The 13,762-nt window shown below is 40.3% G+C and overlaps 1 long non-coding RNA gene across 2 annotated transcripts in view; it reads left to right on the top strand.

The window, feature by feature from the left end:
• LOC116984663 overlaps window positions 1-13,762 on the top strand; it is a 101,838-nt gene that overhangs the window by 27,920 nt on the left and 60,156 nt on the right. For both annotated transcript variants that reach the window (XR_004415093.1, XR_004415094.1), the window contains one exon: window positions 8,201-8,300. This is a non-coding gene — a long non-coding RNA (uncharacterized LOC116984663). The remainder of the gene's footprint in view (window positions 1-8,200; window positions 8,301-13,762) is intronic.

Here is a 13,762-nt window from a genome sequence, read left to right as displayed (position 1 = left end):
CACCTCTTTGCTGTACCATGGATTTGTTCTAATTGTGTTTGCATTCTTTTTCTTTACAATATCTTGTATAATGTATGTACAATTTTATGTTCTGTGTGTTGTCTCAGTCTACATACCTGTGAAGCTTGCTGCAAGCAGATTTTTCATTGTACCTGTACCTCACCATACCTGTGCATATGGCAATAAATTCAACATGACTCGTAATTGAAGTCTAATTACCACAAATACTGCTCACATGGTAACAAGAGCACACATTATGAGTACTTGGAAGTGCAAATATTCCTTTAAGAGGGAGTTAGCCACATCTTGTTTAACTTGATGTGTTTAGATTCAAGGAAATGCGATAGGGAGTGATCTTAAAAGAATTCCTGTTGCTTCCAATCTGAAAAAAATGAATAAATTGTTTAAGTTGCGATTCAAAAGACAAATAATAACATTTAAGTAATGTCTTTTGGGTAATAAACAAAACAGTATTACTGAAACATAGAAACATAGAAACATAGAAAGTAGGTGCGAGAGTAGACCACCAGGTCCGTCGAGCCCGCACCGCCATTCGCTCATGGCTGAACACTAAACAGACACACTTACCCACAAACAGTAGACACAAGACACAGAACACAAGACACTACCCTCCCCTTTATACCGCTATCACCCCTCTCCACCCCAAGAACCGCGTGATCTCCTGGGGGAGGCAAAAAAACGGATAAAAACCCAGGTCCAATTCGGGAAAAAAAATCCGGGAAATTCCTCTCCGACCCCAATCCAGGCGATCGACACTTGTCCAGGAGATCACTCAGGTCTTACTATACTAACCATACCTAGGTCCATATCCCTGCCCTCTCCCCGTAGCCCCTTATCCCCTTGGCAGCTAAAAAACCATCTATTTTAGTCTTAAATATATTTAACGTTTCTGCTTCCACTGCTCCCTGGGGCAGTGAATTCCATAAATTAACCACCCTCTGGGTGAAGAAGTTCTTCCTCATCTCAGTTTTAAAAGAGCCCCCCCTTATTCTGCAACTATGTCCCCTAGTTCTAGTTTCCCCGATCATTGGGAACATCCTCGGTGCATCCACCCGATCAAGGCCCCTCACGATCTTATATGTTTCAATGAGATCGCCTCTCATTCTTCTAAACTCCAAAGAGTAGAGTTCCAGCCTACTTAACCTTTCCTCATATGTCAATCCCCTCATTGCAGGAATTAATCTTGTAAACCTTCGCTGCACTGCCTCCAGGGCTAGTACATCCTTTCTTAAGTATGGACCCCAGAACTGTACACAGTATTCCAAATGTGGTCTCACTAATACTGTGTACAGCTGCAGCAAGACCTCCGTGTTTTTATACTCAATCCCCCTAGCAATAAAGGCCAAAACTCCATTGGCCTTCCTGATTGCTTGCTGCACCTGCATACTAACTTTTAGTGATTCATGTACTAATACCCCTAGATCCCTTTGCGTTGCATTACAACGCAGCTCCTCCTCATTTAGAAAATAACTTGCCCTATCATTTTTTTTCCCAAAGTGAATGACTTCACATTTATTAGTATTAAATTTCATCTGCCAAGTTGTTGCCCACTCACCTAGCTTATCTATATCCTTTTGCAGACTCTTCCTATCCTCCTCATCCCCTACTTTTCCTCCCATTTTTGTATCTTCCGCAAATTTTGATATATTACACTTGGTTCCCTCCTCCAAATCATTTATATAAATTGTGAACAACTGGGGTCCCAGCACCGACCCTTGCGGAACCCCACTAGTTACCGGTTGCCATCCCGAGTATGAACCATTTATCCCCACTCTCTGCTTCCTATTTGTTAGCCAATCCTCTACCCATGCTAATATATTACCCCCAATCCCATAATTTTTTATTTTTAGCAATAGTCTCTTATGTGGCACCTTGTCAAAAGCCTTTTGGAAGTCCAAGTATACCACATCCACCGGTTCCCCTTTATCCACCCGGGTTGTTACTTCCTCAAAGAATTCGAGCAGATTCGTTAAACAGGACTTCCCCTTCACAAAACCATGCTGGTTCTGTCCGATGAAGTCATGTTTATCCAAGTGCCCCGTTAGTGTTTCTTTAATAATTGTCTCTAACATTTTACCCACCACCGATGTTAGACTAACCGGTCTATAGTTACCCGCCTTCTGTTTACTTCCTTTTTTAAATATAGGTGTTACATTGGCCATTTTCCAATCCACTGGGACCGTTCCTGCCTCCAGGGAGTTTTGGAAAATTATCACCAATGCATCCACAATCCCCACCGCTATCTCCCTCAAGACCCTTGGATGTAATCCATCAGGCCCAGGGGATTTATCCTCCTTCAGTCTCATTAATTTCCCTAATACCACCTCCTTGGTGATCTTAATAGTATTTAGCTCCTCCATTCCTACCGCCCCCTGTTTATCCAGCGTTGGAATATTTTTTGTGTCTTCTATGGTGAAGACTGATACAAAATACTCGTTTAATGCCTTTGCCATTTCCATGTTCCCCACCAACAACTCTCAAGTCTCACCCTCCAATGGACCAACGTTCACCTTAGCCACCCTTTTTCTTTTTATATAGCTATAAAAACTCTTACTATTAGTTTTTATGTTGTTCGCTAAATTCCTTTCATAGTCTATTTTCCCCGTCTTAATTAATCTCTTAGTTATTTTTTGCTGACCTTTAAATGCTTCCCAATCCTCTACCCTCCCACTATCTCTGGCTACCTTATATGCCCTTGCCTTCAGCCGAATACTATCCTTTATAGTTTTACTGAGCCATGGCTGACTGTTCTTACCCTTACCCCTTTTTTTCTTCATAGGAATAAATTTTTCTTGAAGGTTATACAGTAGATCCTTAAACGTACACCACTGCTCATGTACCGTCTTATTCTTGAGTCTGCTATCCCAGTCAACTTTGATCAGCTCAGTCCTCATACCTTCATAATCCCCCTTATTTAGACTAAGCACCCTAGCCTGAGTTTCAACCTGCTCCCCTTCTATTTGAATATGGAATTCGACCATATTGTGGTCACTTGTTCCCAACGAGTCCCTAACTATGACATTTTTAATTAATCCTGCTTCATTACACAGGACCAGATCCAAGATTGCCTCCCCCCTTGTCGGTTCTGTGACATACTGTTCTAGGAACCCGTCTCTAATACATTCTATAAACTCTTCCTCTAGTCTACCCTGCCCAGTTTGGTTTGCCCAATTAATATGAAAATTGAAGTCCCCCATGATTACAGCAGTTCCCTTTTTACATGCGTCAACTATTTGCAGATTTATGTTCTGACTAACAGCGTCACAGCTATTTGGAGGTCTATAAATTACACCCACTAGTGTTTTTTTCCCCTTGTTATTCTCTATCTGTACCCAAGCTGTTTCACTATCCTGATCCTTCAACGCAATATCCTTCCTCTCTATTGCCGTTATTCCCTCCCTTATTAAAAGGGCCACCCCTCCTCCCTTTCTTTCCTGTCTATCTTTTCTAATTGTCGAGTACCCCTCTATATTTAACTCCCAGTCCAGATTCACAGATGCCACAATTTCAGAATACAATAGATTCTGAGAGGCACAAGAGACTGCAGGTACTGCAAGATAGAGCAAAAAATCCTAAATATGGATACTTAGAGCACAAAGTAGTACTAAATTACAAATATCAGAAGAGATAACATCATTAAATCTTGCAAATAATTAAATGAGTGCGTTCTGATATTGTATTATTGCCTGCAGATGATCATCACAGGTGGGTTGTTACAAATTCCCAATCAAATAAATGTGTAGGTTAGGCAGCATCTGTGGAGGGAACAGACAGACAACATCTTTGGTTGGGACCCTTCTTCAGAGGGACAGACAAGGTTTCAGGTCAGGACCATTTTCCTATATCTGCAGTTTCTTGTGTCTCCACTATTATCTTAACTTTGTAACGGAGGTCTCAAAATACTCCCTCCCCCCAAAAAAAACTAACAGGACCATCCTTGCTAGTTATAAGAGTACTCTACGACAGGAAGATATTGGTTAATTACAGTCATGCATACAGTGAAAATCTTTATTTTGCATGCTGGCAAATCGAACCATACATGAATATATCAGGCAGTGCCAACGAGAAAATAAACAGAATGCAAAATACAGTGTTCCAGCTACAAAGAAAACTGCAGATTAAAAAAGTGCAATGGTGAAAATGAGGTAGTTTGGAAGATCGGGCATTTCATCATATGAGAAGTCCGTTCAAGAGTCAATAGACAATAGGTGCAGGACTAGGCCATCCGGCCCTTCAAGCCAGCACCGCCATTTAATGTGATCACGGCTGATCATCCCCAATCAGTACCCTATTCCTGCCTTCTCCCCATATCCCCTGACTCCGCTATCTTTAAGAGCCCTATCTAGCTCTCTCTTGAAAGTATCCAGAGGACCGGCCTCCACCGCCCTCCGAGGCAGAGAATTCCACACTCACAACTCTCTGTGAGAAAAAGTATTTCCTCATCTCCTTTCTAAATGCCTTACCCCTTATTCTTAAACTGTGGCCCCTTGTTCTGGACTCCCCCAACATCGGGAACATGTTTCCTGCCTCTAGCGTGTCCAAACCCTTAATAGTCTTACATGTTTCAATAAGATCCCCTCTCATCCTTCTAAATTCCAGAGTATTCAAGTCCAGCCATTCCATTCTCTCAGCATAAGACAGTCCCGCCATCCCGGGAATTAACCTTGTAAACCTATGCTGCATTCCCTCAATAGCAAGAATGTCCTTCCTCAAATTAGGGGGCCAAAACTGCACACAGTATTCCAGGTGTGGTCTCACTGGGGCCCTGTACAACTGCAGAAGGACCTCTTTGCTCCTATACTCAACTCCTCTTGTTATGAAGGCCAACATGCCATTCGCTTTCTTCACTGCCTGCTGTACCTGCATGCTTACTTTCATTGACTGGTGAACAAGGACCCCCCAGATCCCATTGTTCTTCCCTTTTTCCCCATCTTGACAGCATTTAGATAATAATCTGCCTTCCTGTTTTTGCTACCAAAGTGGATAACTTCACATTTATCAACATTAAACTGCATCTGCCCACTCGCCCAACCTGTCCACGTCACCCTGCATTCTCATAGCATCCTCCTCACAGTTCACACTGCCACCCAGCTTTGTGTCATCTGCAAATTTGCTACTCAGATAACTGTGGGGAAGAAGCTGTTCTTGAATTTGATGGTATGTGCTTCCGAGCTGTTATATCTACTGCCTGGAGGGAAAGGGGTAAAGAGAGAATGACCAGGGTGTGAGTGGTCATTGATTATGTTGGCTGCTTTCCCCAGGCAATTTGAAGTTTGAGCAACACGTCAGCTGACAAAGTTTTCAATAAAGGGAAGTGAAATCTGATTTGATATGTAAAATGTTCTCTAACCCTGTGAATGCAAGTTAGATGTGATGTTCCTCAATCATGCGGCGTATGCCGTACAAGTATGTTAATTGTTATTACCTTCCACATCACAATCACTGTGGCCAGTCTTAGAAATCATTACTTGAATAAAATATTCTGAAACTCCAAAAATTGCACATTAAAAAGCTATATTCTTTCACAAGCAGCAGGACACAAAAATGAATGCCCAAATATTCTGTTTGGGAGATTAATTAAGCGCCACTTTGATTAAGTCTCCAATGCATACTCGTTTTATGCTCAGTAATATTACATTGTGACTAATTTAGGGAAGCTTTTGCCAATTATTATTTATTTGCTAGATCTCCACCTGAATTACATAGAAACATAGAAACATAGAAAGTAGGTGCGAGAGTAGACCACCAGGTCCGTCGAGCCCGCACCGCCATTCGCTCATGGCTGAACACTAAACAGACACACTTACCCACAAACAGTAGACACAAGACACAGAACACAAGACACTACCCTCCCCTTTATACCGCTATCACCCCTCTCCACCCCAAGAACCTCGTGATCTCCTGGGGGAGGCAAAAAACCGGATAAAAACCCAGGTCCAATTCGGGAAAAAAATCCGGGAAATTCCTCTCCGACCCCAATCCAGGCGATCGACACTTGTCCAGGAGATCACTCAGGTCTTACTATACTAACCATACCTAGGTCCATATCCCTGCCCTCTCCCCGTAGCCCCTTATCCCCTTGGCAGCTAAAAAACCATCTATTTTAGTCTTAAATATATTTAACGTTTCTGCTTCCACTGCTCCCTGGGGCAGTGAATTCCATAAATTAACCACCCTCTGGGTGAAGAAGTTCTTCCTCATCTCAGTTTTAAAAGAGCCCCCCCTTATTCTGCAACTATGTCCCCTAGTTCTAGTTTCCCCGATCATTGGGAACATCCTCGGTGCATCCACCCGATCAAAGCCCCTCACGATCTTATATGTTTCAATGAGATCGCCTCTCATTCTTCTAAACTCCAAAGAGTAGAGTTCCAGCCTACTTAACCTTTCCTCATATGTCAATCCCCTCATTGCAGGAATTAATCTTGTAAACCTTCGCTGCACTGCCTCCAGGGCTAGTACATCCTTTCTTAAGTATGGACCCCAGAACTGTACACAGTATTCCAAATGTGGTCTCACTAATACTGTGTACAGCTGCAGCAAGACCTCCGTGTTTTTATACTCAATCCCCCTAGCAATAAAGGCCAAAACTCCATTGGCCTTCCTGATTGCTTGCTGCACCTGCATACTAACTTTTAATGATTCATGTACTAATACCCCTAGATCCCTTTGCGTTGCATTACAATTGTACTGTTAAACCTCTTCATTTAATTGTTTAAATGCCAAATATAAATAGGCAATAATTGTTGTGAACTGTATTCGATATATCAACACATTCTGCTATGGATTTTTTTTTAAACGAATAAAATCACAAATGATTTTACTTGCCAACTTCGAAGTAGATGAAGTAGTGGTAGCTTTTCTTTCATTTACACCACCTGTGGAGACCAACTCTCTGGAGTTTAAGCGGAATCATCATTCTCTCACAACACAACTCCAAGGTCCCCACCTGCTTTGAAAGGGCATTCATAATACCAGTGTCCAAGCTGAGCAAGGTGATGTGCCTCAACGATTACTGACCAGTGGTACTCACATCCTTGCACCAACTCTTCAGCCTTACATTCATCCATCGCATCCTACTATTCCCACCCACACTGGCATGTGATATATCAACGTGGTTCGATAACTCAATGCTCATTAACGAAGGAGGCTGCAGAGAGTGGTAGACAATTCATGGCCCATCATGGGCACTGACCTCTCCACCAGCTAAGGGATCTACACTCGGGTTTCCTCAAAAAAGACCACACCACCTCTGTCATCCTCTCATCTCATTACTACAATCATGAAGAAGGTATAGGAGCCTTAAAACTGTGACCTCCAGGTTCAGGAACAGCTCTTTTCATTCTAGCATCAGACTCTTGAAAGTAGCGGACCAGCCACAATCTCAGCAATTATGCTCTTCTATGTTAGAAATGCTTTTGACCTCATTCAACCCATGCCTAAGGAGATTCTTGGTTTTATTTTACCTCCAAAATTATCTCTGAACACATATTGCAACATTATCACAATATAAACAATGTTTTCAAGAGAGAGTTAGATTTAGCTCTTAGGGCTAAAGGAATCAAGGGATATGGGGAAAACGCCAAAACGGAATACTGATTTTGGATGATTAGCCATGATCATATTGAATGGTGGTGCTGGCTCGAAGGGTCGAATGGCCTACTCCTGCACCTATTTTTTATGTTTTCTATGTTTCTATAAGATGTAGAAGCAGGAAGAGCCCAATGCAACTCTAGTCCTTGCCCCACTATTCAGCCAGACAATGGTTGATCTTTTACTCAGTGGCCCCTTTGATTCCTTTAATATCTAAATATCCTTTGAAACTATGCCTTGAATATACTTATCGCCATTTGTGGAAAAAGGCTTTTCTTTATTCTATTCCAGATTTTGATGAGTTGAAACTTTTGTGATATTCATTGGTGTGCAATATTGTTTCCTTGCTTTAGAATATATATCTTCATTGAATTATCTAGAAATATGCAAAACTGAGGAAAAGTTACTAAGTTTGGTTAAAACCATTCAATCTCATTATTTAGAATGACATTATTTCCCATCACCGCATCTAATTATTCCATTAAATAAGTTTTATTTTCTGACCTAAGTTTGGCCATTGTATTCGAATGCCAAACATGTTAACTACTTCCTAATACATGCTGACAACTTTCTCTTCTTCATGCTGCAGTGATTTGAATTGACTGGACTTTGGCATCTGGTTTGATGAGAACATTGGGAAGAGGTTGCGTTGGCATCTGCCTATCTTATTGGAACGCACCAGCAGTTAGGTAAGTAATCATTTTTAGTTTAGTTTAGTTTAGAGATACAGTGCGGAAACAGGCCCTTCAGCCCACGGAGTCCACATGGACCAGCGATCCCCACACATTAACACTAACCTACACACACTGGGGACGATTTACACGTATACCAAGCCAATTAACCTACACACCTGTACGTCTTTGGAGTGTGGGAGGAAACCGTAAATCTCAGAGAAAACCCACGCAGTCGCGGGGAGAACGTACAAACTCCGTACAGAAACGATAAGAGGAGGCTCCAAGCTTCTGCCCGATTCCGTATACCTGTAATGACCCAAATTTAGAGCAATTAAAAACACTGATGAGTTGCAAACTACACAAATAAAAATATTCCACACTCACTCACCATAAAAATTCACATAAATTAGTCACTTGGACAAGCTGTTTAAGGGCTGCAGCCGGTTGATAAAATAACCTCAGCAGGTGCCCATTCAGGAGCTGTGGGGCCAGGGAATATCAATAATCTCAACAATGGCTCTGCAAGTGGTGAGCAGTGAGAGGCGCCTCAAGAGAAAAAAATATTTTTTTGTTAGAAAGCAAAAAAATATAATAATGATAATCTAGTTTATGGGATAAAGCATTCTATTGTAAGTAGAGTTCTATGTTTTATAGCGTGTTTCATTGAATACAAAAGGAAAAATTCACATTTTATAAACTATAGGTTGAATAATGCATGCAAATTGATTATGTTATGGAAAGAGCAAAGTTGGACCAGAATATGATAGTTTGCTGATGAAGAAGGGCTTGATAAAAAAATAGCATTAGTTCAATCTAATTCCAGTACATGAGCAGAAAATAATTATTTTCCACTGTTTGGTAGGGTTGTCCAAAAAATAATCAGAAGAAACGCAGATTTTTTTTGCAAAGAAAGTCTTCAGGATATGACTGGCAGTCCTCAGTTCGTTAAAATTGGTCATAACATTCCCTTCACCCTAACCCTCTACATTGGTTCTCCTCAAGGTTTTGTGTTCAATACCACATTCAACACCCTCTACACCCGTGACCGTGCAGCCAAGTATAGCACCAACTTGATCTTTAACTTTACCAATGATAGTGCTATTATCAGCCAGATCAACAACAATGAGATGGGTTCAGGTAAGAGATTGGGAACCTTATGTCAGGGTGACAAAAGACAAAATAGTTGGTTGCTGACCTGAGGAAGTGGGGATGGGGTGGATGGAGGTGAACACAACCCTGTCCTCATCAATAGAGCTACTGCAGAAATGGTTACATGGTATCCATATTGTCACCATCAACCCAACCGAATCTCCTCAACATTAAATATGTTGAATCGCTTTCTTGTGTTGATCAAGAAATCACATCAACATATTTACTTTCTTAGGCTTCTGAAAAGAGCCAACATGTCCATCTTGATTGTCTCGAACCTCTAGAGATGCGATATAGAAAGCATTTCGATGGGATGTATCTCAGCCTGGTAGGGCAACTGCTCTGCATTTGAACCTATGCCTGCCAAATGGTGAACATAGTCCAGTCTACTACAGGCTTGTCACTTCCTTCCTCCTTGCTTCACGAAGGCCAGATGAATCACCGTGAATGCTTGCTACTCTAGTCATTCCCTTTTCTTTCTTCTACCTTCTACCTTACAGGAGCTTGGAAACCCAGATGTCCAGCCTTAAGAACAGTTTTCCCAATGTTTTTAGAATCCTGAACCTCCTCCTTCACAACCCTTTCCTGGAGGTGCTGCCACATTCACTTTTTTTAAGATAGACATAAAATGCTGGAGAAACTCAGTGGGAAACCCTGGAGAACAGTGATAGGCGACATTTTGGGTTGGAACCCTTCTTCAGACTAAGAGAAGTTTGACAAAGGGTTCTGACCTGAAAGGTCATCTATCCATTTTTCTTTAAGGATGTTGCCTGAACCGCTGGGTTCCATGCTGCCATGTATTCTAAACTCAAGCGCATTCAGTTATTCCATTATTGCATTTTGGTTTTATATTTGCATTACTTCAGATTCCACGACAATCTTTGCATCATTCTGCTATTTTGCATTCGATATTGTGTTTTTTTTGTATCTATCATTATCACATATACTTTGTACTCTACGTGTTTCATGTGAACAAGCAATTCCACTGCACCCTGGTGCATATGATAATTAACTCATCTGAATCTGAGGTGTTCTGTCATAAAGTGCACTTGCACAGTGACTGTAACATGAATTGGTAAAGTCTGAGAAAGAAGGCAATAGTACATGTGAAACACCAGAAAAATAGAATTATATTTAAACAAAGTTTCATTTGAGGCACCATCAGTAGTTCATTCTTCATATTTGAATTTCTTTGCAAGCTCGTGGCATTTCTAATGGATCTATGCTGTACTCAATTGCCTCAATAATCTTTCATAACTGTGGAACTTTAAATTCCAACCAATTGTTTGATTTTCATGTTCTTCGCAGATTAACTATTACATTTCAACTTTCATTGTAGGTATTATTATTCAAGTACCAAGAAATGAATGTTGAATTCAGCATTTATATCATATACAAAAAATCTTGTTTAGTTTATGCACCATTATACAGATAAATAATTGGTACACATTTACTTATTCACAATTTACACTGAAATTAACAATACATTTGCAGTAAATGTAAGAACAATGTATAGTAAATGTACAATGCAAGTGAGTGAGTCAGAGAAATTAAGGATAACGGGATGACGTCCTTGCAAATGGCAGGATGGGAGGAGATATAATCAAGGTAACTGTGAGTCAGTGGGTTTGCAATAGATGGAAATATACAATGGTCTATTATTAGAGGTAACAGAAAAAATGTAGGAGGTCGGAGAAACGATAAACAACTTGCTTTCAAATTAGGATAGATTTCATTCTGCACTGTTTCTTATCCATGGATTTTTCTTTGACAGGCTGTGCAAAGAAAGCAGGAGAGAACAAACAGATAAATCAAAACAACATTGCTTATATTGAAAGTAATTAGCAGAATAGACTGGCAGCATCCTGATCACATTTCAGAAGTGATTGTAATTTCATATCTCTAGAATAAAAATCAACGATCAAGTTACACAGATAAAAACATTTGATGATATGGCGCAAAATAGAAAGAAAGTGTGGACAATTAAAATTATCCATTTCCTTTAGAATCCCAGGAATCTCCTCTCTGACCACAAACTTTACTTAGTAGGAGTCAGAGTCAGAGGGTAGTTAATCTGTGGAACTCATTTGCACAGCGGGCTGTGGAGGCCAAGTCAGTGAATATTTTTAAGGCAGAGATAGACAAATATTTGATTAGAACGGGTGTCAAGGGTTATGGGGAGAAGGCAGGAAAATGGGATTAGGAGGCAGAGTTCAGCCATGATTGAATGGCGGAGTAGACTCGATGGGCCAAATGGCCTAATTCTACTCCTACAACTTGTGAATTTGTGAACTTGTGAAGTAAATGTGAAAAAGGCAGATTAACCTTTGTATGAAAGAAAGTTTTTTTTTGTAAAGTCATAGTTTATGTTAATATATGATTGAACAACATGTACCTTCTTGTTTGACATGAACAATATCGGAATACAAGAAGATGATAGCAACAACAATGTAAAATTGTTCAGTACTGCACGGGTTAAAGATTACAGGCATGAAGCGATGAAGAAGGATGTTGATGGACGCTGGCTTCAAAATCTGTGTCAGCTGCAGAGAAATCTCTTCTAGTAACCAGTGGTTGTAACTTGGCCTCTGCTGACTTGACGCAGATCATAAATATGTATCCAAGAAGCTCTACCAAAATTTCCAATCGGAGAGTCCAAGAAAAAAAAGATCCAAGAGCTTTAAGAGTTTATCAATTCCAGAATGACTTAAGCAGTGTCTCCTTTAATATAAAGCAGTCTATAAATTTTGGAAACCATGGGTAGGCTTGATCCCAAATTCAATCTTATGAAGGAAACATCCAAAAGAAACAGACTGTTTAAGAAGTGCCAGAACACTTGATAAAGTACTCTATGTCCTTCTCTTCCTGAATAAACCGGAGGCACAATGGAGAGGTGAAAGTATTTTAATGCTGGTTGATGCATTAACCTTAGGTTTTATTAAAGATACTGATATTTATATTTTGATTTTCTCATCCACTAGATTTCCCTTAGGTGTTTTACAGCTAATTGATCACCTTTCTGCAGTGTGATAGGTAAAGGCTTTGAGTTTGAGTTTGAGTTTAGTTTATGGTCACGTGTACCGAGGTACAGTGAAAAGCTTTTGTTGTGTTCTAATCAGTCAGCAGAAAGACAATAATTGATTACAATCAGGCCGTCCACAATGTATACATACATGATAAAGGGAATAACGTGAATATAACATGCAAGAAAAAGCAAGTAAAGACCGATCCAAAATATTCTGAAGGTCTCCAATGAGGTAGATAGTGGTTCAAGGCTGCTCTCTAGTTGTTGGTAGGATGGTTCAGTTGCCTGAAAACAGCTGGGAAGAAACTGCCCCTGAATCTGGAGGTGTGCGTTTTCACACTTCTATACTTTTTGCCTGATGGGAGAGGGGTGAAGAGGAAGTGGCCGGGGTGCGATCTTTCTTGATTATGCTGATGGCCTTGCTGAGGCAGCGTGAGTTGTAAATGGAGTCAATGGAAGGAAGATTGGTTTGTGTGCTGGTTTGGGCTGCATCCATAACTCTCTGCAATTTATTGCAGTCTTGGATGGAGCTGTTCCCAAACCTAGCATTCAATAAATTGCTTTCTACATCGCATCTGTAGAAGTTGGTGAGTGTTGTTGGGGACATGCTGAACTTCCTTAGCCTTCATTTGCAGCATTTAATTTGCTCAAGATCTCATGTCACCCATTAACTTCCTCATTGTAGTGGGCGGGATAGATCTTGACTAGAAGACTAAGGGAACATCTTTGTCTCTTTGGGGCAGACCAAAACCTTTGGCATACAAAAGTATAGGTAGACAGGAAGCGATTCATTCCTTCAGTACTACGGTAAATTTGGACAAGGTTATAGAGTGAGAATTAGGTTCATAATCTTTTAACACAGAATGTCCATTCATTCCCATGCCTTTTTTACAGTAACAAAAATAGCATCCAGTTTCTAATAGGTGAGTACATAATCCACTTGAGAAGAAGAAGAAAAAGGATTTCCACCGGCATTTGAAATAGAATCCCAACATTGTTAAAATTATTAATTTATAATGGCAAAGTTGTAAAATCAATGTTATTGAATCAGAAACATCACAGACAAATCAACAAGATATTGTTACATATGAAAAAGAAGGCTTTCAATAACTTTGGTGCCCAGTGGAATTCATATGTTGATATAAAAATGAAATGACCAATCAATTAATCCAGGCAAAAAAACTGAGTATATTATAGGACAATTGAGATGAAACTTTTGCTTGGCAGCTCGTGATAGTGAGGGAAGTAATTTATTCTAGACTGGAATAAGACAAGATACGGCAAAAAAAAAAGTGAAAATATC

The sequence above is a fragment of the Amblyraja radiata genome, chromosome 20, assembly GCF_010909765.2.
Source record: "Amblyraja radiata isolate CabotCenter1 chromosome 20, sAmbRad1.1.pri, whole genome shotgun sequence".
NCBI classification, from domain to species: domain Eukaryota; kingdom Metazoa; phylum Chordata; class Chondrichthyes; order Rajiformes; family Rajidae; genus Amblyraja; species Amblyraja radiata.
The sequence above is the reverse complement of the archived record's forward strand: the minus strand, read 5'-3'. Positions and strand labels throughout refer to the sequence as shown.